The following is an 8,538-nucleotide window of genomic DNA, read 5'->3' on the forward strand; positions in this document are numbered from 1 at the left end:
GTATGAACACCATTGCATATTGTCATCTCCCAAATCGGAAAGCTATATAAGCATCTATATTGGCTAACCATGGTCACCCTAAGATTAAAAGATATCCTCCCATAGTAGTTTTTAGGGAGAGAACAACAAAATCAACTAGATATTCCTAGGAATTTAGGGTGATTATAATATCTTCTATCATCCCATCTGGTTTAATGGTAGAGCTATCAGCAAGTTGAATAATGGTGGGGGTCTCTCTAAGGCCAATGATATGCAACTAAGATAGTACCTCCTTTGTCATGACATTAATATATGCTCCCAAGTCAACCAAACCATTTTGAACTTGGATCCCATGGATAGTGACTGTAACTACAAGATTCCTAGGGTTAGAGTATTTGGGTACACTTAATTTTTCCAGCATTAAGTTAGACAATTGTCCTAGGACTTGAATGGTTTTTGGATCTTTCTTCTTCTTTCTTGGCTACTTGAGGCATGCTTCCTATTACCAAAATTTTACACATGCTAAAAATTTTACTCCAAATAACATTGCAGAAGGAAAACATTCATTTTCTATTCATTTATATTCCATCATTTTGCAATCATAAAAAAAATCATGAGCAAAAGAGACATGATGTTCATTGTATAAATCATCACTGATATGTACAATTTTCATAACAATTTTCATATTTGCAATGTATGAAATGAATAGGAAGGTACTGGAAATGACATATCTCACACGAATCATGAGTACTATTGTCTTTCATATGTACTAAGAACAAGAGACATAAAAACATATGGGAGAAAGTCAGAGATAATAAATCATTTCCTTTTAGGACTTTGACTGGTTAGGTGTTTCTCTATTGTCACCTTGTCGCCCTTGGTCCAACTCTTGATCTAGTAGGCTCCTAGCTCTTCGTTACCCTATAAGAGAAAGAGGTGGGGTTAGATATTTATGATCTAAGAAAAGATTGGTTAACTACAGTTCAACACTCGCACATGTCATATTTCTCTTATTTTAAATACATACAAAAAAAAGTAGCAGAAAAAAATATAATGTTAAAGCGACATATTAAATCTGTTATGAAACTTTTCATTATAATCAAAATTTAAATGCAAATCACAAAAAGGGTAGTTTCATGAGTGTCATGAGCCCATGCTCAAACCTTATGAAACAATCATCATTGTCACTGCCGAAACTCACAATGCATTCAAAAGAAACAAAGAAAGTAATAAGAGAAAACATCTTTGATATTGGCCATGAAGAGAATTGGTCATCTATTAGAGAGGTTCAGATTCATCCAACCATGTATCAATAACTACATTATCATATGACTCAACACTTACAAGGTATATTTCAAATGCTCATCGATACAAACTTGGATGCTACATAGAAGGACTATACTCAAATGGCACATCAAGCACAAGGTATTGAGCTAGCTATATTTGTATCTAAAAGAGTTATTGAGGTTGTCATTGGTGATCCTAGGAGATTTTAGAAGATTAACACATACCTTGTTTGCAACTCTATCAAACTTAAAATGTGCAAGGTTTTGTTAATTTAAATACAAGAAAATTGTTGTTACAGTAGAGATACAAGCTTCTTTTTTAGAAAGGAAACATGGGTGGAGCCCAACAATGGATCAATTTGAATCACAGTTTTTGAATATGGAGGGACAGTTATAGTTTATTAAGGATGATATGGTTGATTGCACTTCACTATCCACTCTAGAGGATAAACAAAAAAAATGCCAAATATACATATATGATGATGTAAAAAATATACATATGGCATTGAAGGTTTAAACAAACAAAACCCTCTAATATGTAGCTTGGTAATGTAATTACAACTTCAAATTAGAAGAAAAATTGAGACTTTAAATCGGAGAAGGGTTTCAGGTGTTTGGAGGGGCAAAGCATCACAAACCAGTACAGGACATTGCATATGCCACTCCAAGATTCTATGCAAAGAATGGTACATTTGTAAACTATTATATGTATCATGGAGGCACAAATTTTTGAAGATCAAGAGGGCCTTTATCACAGCAAACTATGATTATGATGCACCAATTGATGAAGCCAAATATTCTTCCTACCATTCATCCAGAAAGTGTGAGAGTAAGATTAATTTCCAAGGATATAATACAAGCATTGAAAAGGGGAATATGACATGAGTAAAGTTGGAGTGATGTACAGTATGGAAATACAAGAACTCATAGTGATTCTCCTTGTAGTTAGGATCCTGGGAGCATAACTGATGAGAAAGCCTATTCCCCAAAGTTGTGGCATGGCAAAGGTGAAGCACTAGATGATCAATGGGTCAAGGAGAGTCGCAATTCTAGAAAAAGAAGTGGTGAAAAAGTTTCCACCCATCACTTGGATGGATTAAATTGGGAATTTTTAGTTGTAGATGATAAGATGGTGAATACATTTTTCCTCCCAGGTGAGAAGATAATGGTTTTCATGGGTTTGCTAAAAGCATTTCCATCTGATGCAGAGATAGCAACAGTCATCTCGCATGAGATTGGACACTGTGTGGCTAGGCATGTAGCTGAAGGATTGACAAATAATTTGTGGTTTACAATCATACAATTGATTGTTCTATAGTTTATTGGGATGCCAGATGTTGTGAATATGATGTCAACCCTACTCTTGAGGTTTCCCTTTTCAAGAAGGATGGAAATGGAAGTTGACTATATTGGGTTACTTTTAATGGCATCGGTTGGATATGATCCACGCATAACTCCTACTATTTATTTTAAACTTGGACAATTAGGTGGCAACGATTCAATGATTCAAAATAATTTATCTACTAATCCATCAGAAAAGAAAAAAAATAGTCACAAGAGAAACTCTTGTTATGTACATACAATATCATGGTGGCATCAAATAGAGAGTAGCTACAGTGAATAATATGCATATAAAAATCAAAAGTTCCAGCAAAACCCAGGGGGGGCAACAAAGTAAAGAACCCACAAGTAATAAAACTAAAATGACAAACATTTTCAAATATCTTCTATGCTCCATGGTGACAAGCAACAAACCCCATTTGGGTTTCTTATAAGAGTGGCTAAAAATTATTTCTTTATGATATATGCAGCATTGAAGCTAAAAAGCTTATTCATAGTAGTTGGAACTATTTAGATATCAAAATGAAAGAAAGGAAAAGAGCAACAACATAGTTTCATAATGTCACCATACCTCCAATCAGCAAGCTCAGTAATAGAAAATAAAATGAGTGCCCCAACAAGAAAATAGAGGAAGCCATAATGACTAAAAGTGTGCCTAGCATGAAAGAAAAACTTGTATGCTCACAAATTTTGCTGGAAAAAGGAAGAAATTTGAACATTATCTTTAGTTCCAAAAAATACAAGAATGGCGGCCAAAGAAATAGTAAAACCTTTCATTCAAACATGGCATAACTTTCATGTTATGAAACAATGGCGGTTATCATTTTAAATCAGAAGATTTCCTTCACAAGGATGGAAAGAACCAGTAAAACCCTTCAAGAAATAGTGTCAAGCAATAATGGAAACCATAGAAACCCTAGCTGTAGTTATCTTCATCATCCAAAGCTTTCACAATGTAAGAAATGAAAGATTCTAGGGTATTCGAGCCTTTTTTGTGCCCTTTTCATTTTTCAATAAAGTTTGGAGTCAACGGGTTGTCTAGAGGGGATCTTAATCTCTTTTAAAACTTTTTTTTTTAATGTGATGGAGGGTTTATGTTTATATCTTAGGCTTCTTTTTGTGATTAAGGTGAGTCTTATGTTTTTGCATAGATGTTGCATATATATATATATATATATATATATATATATATATATATATATATATATATGAATCTGATATCCTTATAAGTCATTTAATGTTTTTTTATTTTGTCATGTAAAAGGAGAAATAAGTCATTATATCCATATGTTATGGTCTTTAAGTCAGAAATCAAGTTGGAACATTTAAGAGAGAATATAGGCTTTTTGGGTCGAATTTGTTTTTACCCTGTTAGTTTAAAGATATTTGTGATCAGTTGGAGTGTTTGGGGGTAATTTTTGATGAGTCATAGGCCTCATTAAGGGTTTAGTAAAGTCTTAGAAGTTATGAGACTTCATTTTTGGAAGTTGAAAACTTTTAAAACTTTTTTTTTAATGTGAGGGAGGGTTTATGTTTATATCTTAGGCTTCTTTTTGTGATTAAGGTGAGTCTTATGTTTTTGCATAGATGTTGCATATATATATATATATATATATCTTTATAAGTCATTTAATGTTTTTCTATTTTGTCATGTAAAAGGAGAAATAATCATTATATCCCTATGTTATGGTCTTTAAGTCAAAAATCAGGTTGGAACATCTAGAGAGAATATAGGCTTTTTGGGTCGAATTTGTTTTTACCCTGTCAGTTTAAAGATATTCGTGATCAGTTGGAGTGTTTGGGGGTAATTTCTGATGAGTCATAGGCCTCATTATGGGTTAGTAAAGTCTTAGAAGTTATGAGACTTCATTTTTGGAAGTTTCTAAGCCCTGGTTTTGAGGTTTTATTCTGCATTCGACCCAAGTGTTGGGTTTGTACTTAATGAGTTTTTGCAACTCATTTTTTATGAGTTCTAATTTTATGAGAGAGTTTTGTGACTTCTTTTCTAAGTCCTAAACTTTTTTGTAGAATTTGTAGTTCCTTTTCTGGAGATACAATACAGGTGACAGCAGTGTGATTATGCTATTTTGTGTTCAGTGTTAACTCTTCTTTCTTTTTCCAAGTTATGTGTCTGTATTTGAGTGATTTGATAGAATAACTTGAGAATTTTCATTACTCATTGTCATTCTGTCTCATTCCAACACCTATTTGTAGGAAAGTAAGTTTATTTGCAAGTTATAATATGTGTATTTAAAAGTGAAATTGATTAAAGTGAGGTGTCTATTTTCCTCCTTTTATTGTTTTGTTCTTAAAACCTTATTATAAATTATTTGTGCAAATCTTTACAAGAAGATGTGTTTTTCTTGCATTTAAAATAGCTATGTAATCCTCTCCATCAAGTGTATTTGAGTTTCCATAATCACTTTTGGTGTATCACCTCTTTCTTAATTTAGGCTATAGGTCTTAGGTTTACTTTCAGTAGTTTCTCTCCTTTTCTCTGCAAGTTTAAATTAAGTATTTTACGTATTTCACTGAAATATCAAACAGGAGCCGGCCTAGAACCTGGTGGTCTCATTTCATTTGCACATTCTACGTAGTGAATTGATTCCCATATTAAGTCAAGATTGTTGAACTTTTTTAGTTCAGTATTGGGTGCAAATTTTGAAACTTAATAGTTCTGGCATGCCCGGTGGGACTCGAACCCACATATTTCAGCTGTGCTGATATAGCAAATGATTATGTTGTAATCATTACCAAGGTGCTATGAATTTATGAAAATACTTCAAACAAGAAGTTCTACTTCTTTTGAATATCTACAGTTGGAAACTCCAAAAAGACGTGGAAGGAGTCTTGTTAGAACAATGTCAGCATCAAGGAGGTAGCTTTCAGCCCCTAGTCTTTATGTGTATAGTAGAAGACGTCAAAGGAAAGTTAGGCATTCAGCAAGTCCAACAGTAAGGAATGAACCATTTAAAATTTCTATTGATTCAACTGTAACTTCAGCAAGTACTAGTGTTATACCAGCAAGTACAGCAAATACAAGCTTTTAGCAAAGTGTTCTTATACAATTTTTAGTACCACAGCAACTTGTACAATAGAAAGTATAGCAACCTCCTCCAATGGAAAGGGCATATGCTTTTGTGCCATTTAATCAAGGGAGTCCCTTGAATTTTGCTCAACATCATGATGTACCACTTGCTACATTGAAGAGTTTACCAGATTTCACTAGAGAAAATTAGACTACAATGTATGAACATTTAAGGGATGTTGCTACTTTATGTAATGTTCATCATATTACAGAGGAAGATGTTACTACTAAACTACTTGTAGCATCTTTTAATGGGAAAGCAATTCAGTGGTTCAGAAGTTTGGTTGTTGGTTCAATAGGTTCATGGGACACTTTGACAAGACACTTTGAAGATAAGTAAAATTTCTTATCTCTTGTACAGCAGCTCATAACCATAAAGCATGCTCCACAAGAACAAATGATGAATTTTAACAACTAGTTTCAAAAAACCTAGACTAGAATACCTGTCACGGTAAGGCCTTAAGCAAACCATGCTTTTCATTAATTATTTAAAAAGCTTAAATAGTGATATTTTTGTGATGATCCAGTCAATGGGAGGTGTTTCACTACCTTAAGCTTATGTCATTGCTATTAGAGCTGAAAATAGCCTTAGCCAAGCTAGTAAAATAGCCCCTAGGCCTCCAATGCTTATTGTTCCAAACATACAACCAAATATGCCTTTGACAATCTCGCCATTTAACCCTTTACCTATTGTTTCTAATCAAGAAAATACTATAGTAGGCTCTTCAAGCCCTACACAAGAGTTGCAAGAGATAAAAAATAGTTAGCTTAAGATTGAAGATATGATGCAAACCTTTAGTAATGAGCTAGTTAATCTTAAAAAGCAGCAATTTCAGCGTAGGCCACCTTACCAACAGCAGAATCCAGTTGTCAATCTGCCTTACTAGCAGCAAAATCAAGGCCAACCCCAAGCTAATAGGAAGCCATTTTAAGGTAATGCAATGGGTTATAGGCAAAATATCAACCAAAAACCTTTCTGGCCTTATAACCCAACACCTCTTAACTCTGCTAATACAGTAAGGGATATCGTGCCTATGCAAAACAACCTTGCAATAGATTTTGAATGGTGTTACCCCTGTAATGAACCACATAATCAGGCCACATGCATAAATGGAGTAATCAACCAAGCATTAATGGTACAAAATACAGTGGTAGGATAGTAAAATGCAACAACTAATGCACCTGAATAGCAACATGATGCACACGCTCCTGAAACCACTTTCCTTAACGGGTAGAAAGATGAGTTTTGTGCAGTAAATAATGATGGTTCACCAATATTAGCCAATACTTGAGCTAAGAAGAGAGCTCTTGAAGTAGAGAAGATAAAAAATAAAGGTAAATCTCCTGATATTGTTGAACCATCAAATGCCACGAATATTGTGGGAGATACTCATGTCCCTATCACTAAAGAAAATGTTCACAAGCAAGCAGAACATGGTGCTGTTAAAGCACATCAGAAATCACATATTTTTGCACCTTTCAATATTGTGGAGAATATGAAGAAGATGAACATGTCTATGTCAATGTGGGAAACCTTGGCTATTCTTGGCCAAATAGATATTTTGTAGAAAGCTTTGTTTGATGAAGAAAATCCTAAAAAAGTGATGGATGAACTAGCAAAGGGTGTATTGACAAATACTAGTGAAAAGAAAGAGGACAGCGATAAGATTTCTAAGGAATCAAGTAAGATAGTTAAACCTCCTCCTTTCTATCTTTCATTGATTATTGGTGATAAATTAGTCCACAACTATATGGTTAATAGTGGAGCTGCAAGCTCAGTCATGCCTAAAAAGATAGTTGACCAGTTAGAATTAAAATATTAGCCCATTAAAAGATGTGTTGTTCAGCTTGATGGGACATTTGTTGGTACTATAGGCATGATTATAGATGCAAGCGTTACTCTTCATGGTTTTCCTAACTTTTCCATTCAGCAAGATATCTATGTCATAGATTTACCTCTGTACTTTGCCATTTGCTTGTCTAGGGATTTTACTGCAAAGATTGGCAATTATTTATCATCTGATTGGTCTCACATGCTTTTTAGGACTAGATACGGTACTAAGGTAATGATTAAGTCTAAATTACTTGCAAGAAATCATATAGAACCTTATGTACCTAGTGATGTCAATGCAAATTTGCTTGCATTTGATGAGGAAGAGCATCCTATAGCTGCTAAAACTACAACCCAGCTAGATAATGTCCCATATATTCTTCTTGATGAATGGGCATCACCTCAAACTTATGAAAATCAGTTTTATGATATGAAGAAGGCTAATTTGGGGACTTATATCATACATGAGCAAGATGTATTTATTCCCAACGTGGTCAAACCGAAAAATTAATTAGAAGAATCCCAAAACCAGCTATGGAGCATTTTTTTGATGGCTCAAGGGTTAAACAAGGTGCTGGTGGGGGTGTCATGTTAGTTTCACCTAAGAATGAAAAGTACTATGTTTCTTTCAGATTCAATTTTTCTTGCACTAATAATATAGCAAAATATGAAGGGTTGATTCATGGACTAGAATGGGCAAGAAAATGCAGTATTAAGTGCTTGAGAGTATACGATGATAGTGAACTGGTAGTGAATCAAGTTAGATGTATGAATGCTGTTAAAAATGGCATTCTTAAGTCTTACAGACATTGTGTATGGGATCTACTTCAAAATTTTGATGCTTTTAATAAACTGGTTGTTCCTAGAAATAAAAACTAGCATGTTGATAGACTAGCAGTTATAGGAGCTCAGTATGATATTGTTAACAATGTTTTAGCACAAATTGATCAGCAGCATATAAAGATTATTACTAGGCCTTTAGGACCTGATAATAATACTAATTAGCAAGTTTT

General features: G+C 34.0%; 1 pseudogene; it reads left to right on the forward strand.

Annotated features, from left to right (window-relative positions):
* Positions 1–2,049: 2,049 nt before the first annotated feature.
* LOC149552488 (mitochondrial metalloendopeptidase OMA1-like) lies at positions 2,050–2,889 on the forward strand (annotated as a pseudogene).
* Positions 2,890–8,538: the final 5,649 nt, after the last annotated feature.

The sequence above is a fragment of the Cupressus sempervirens genome, chromosome 6 (assembly GCF_028749045.1).
Source record: "Cupressus sempervirens isolate cs-2001-9-10 chromosome 6, ASM2874904v1, whole genome shotgun sequence".
Classification (NCBI taxonomy): Eukaryota; Viridiplantae; Streptophyta; class Pinopsida; order Cupressales; family Cupressaceae; genus Cupressus; species Cupressus sempervirens.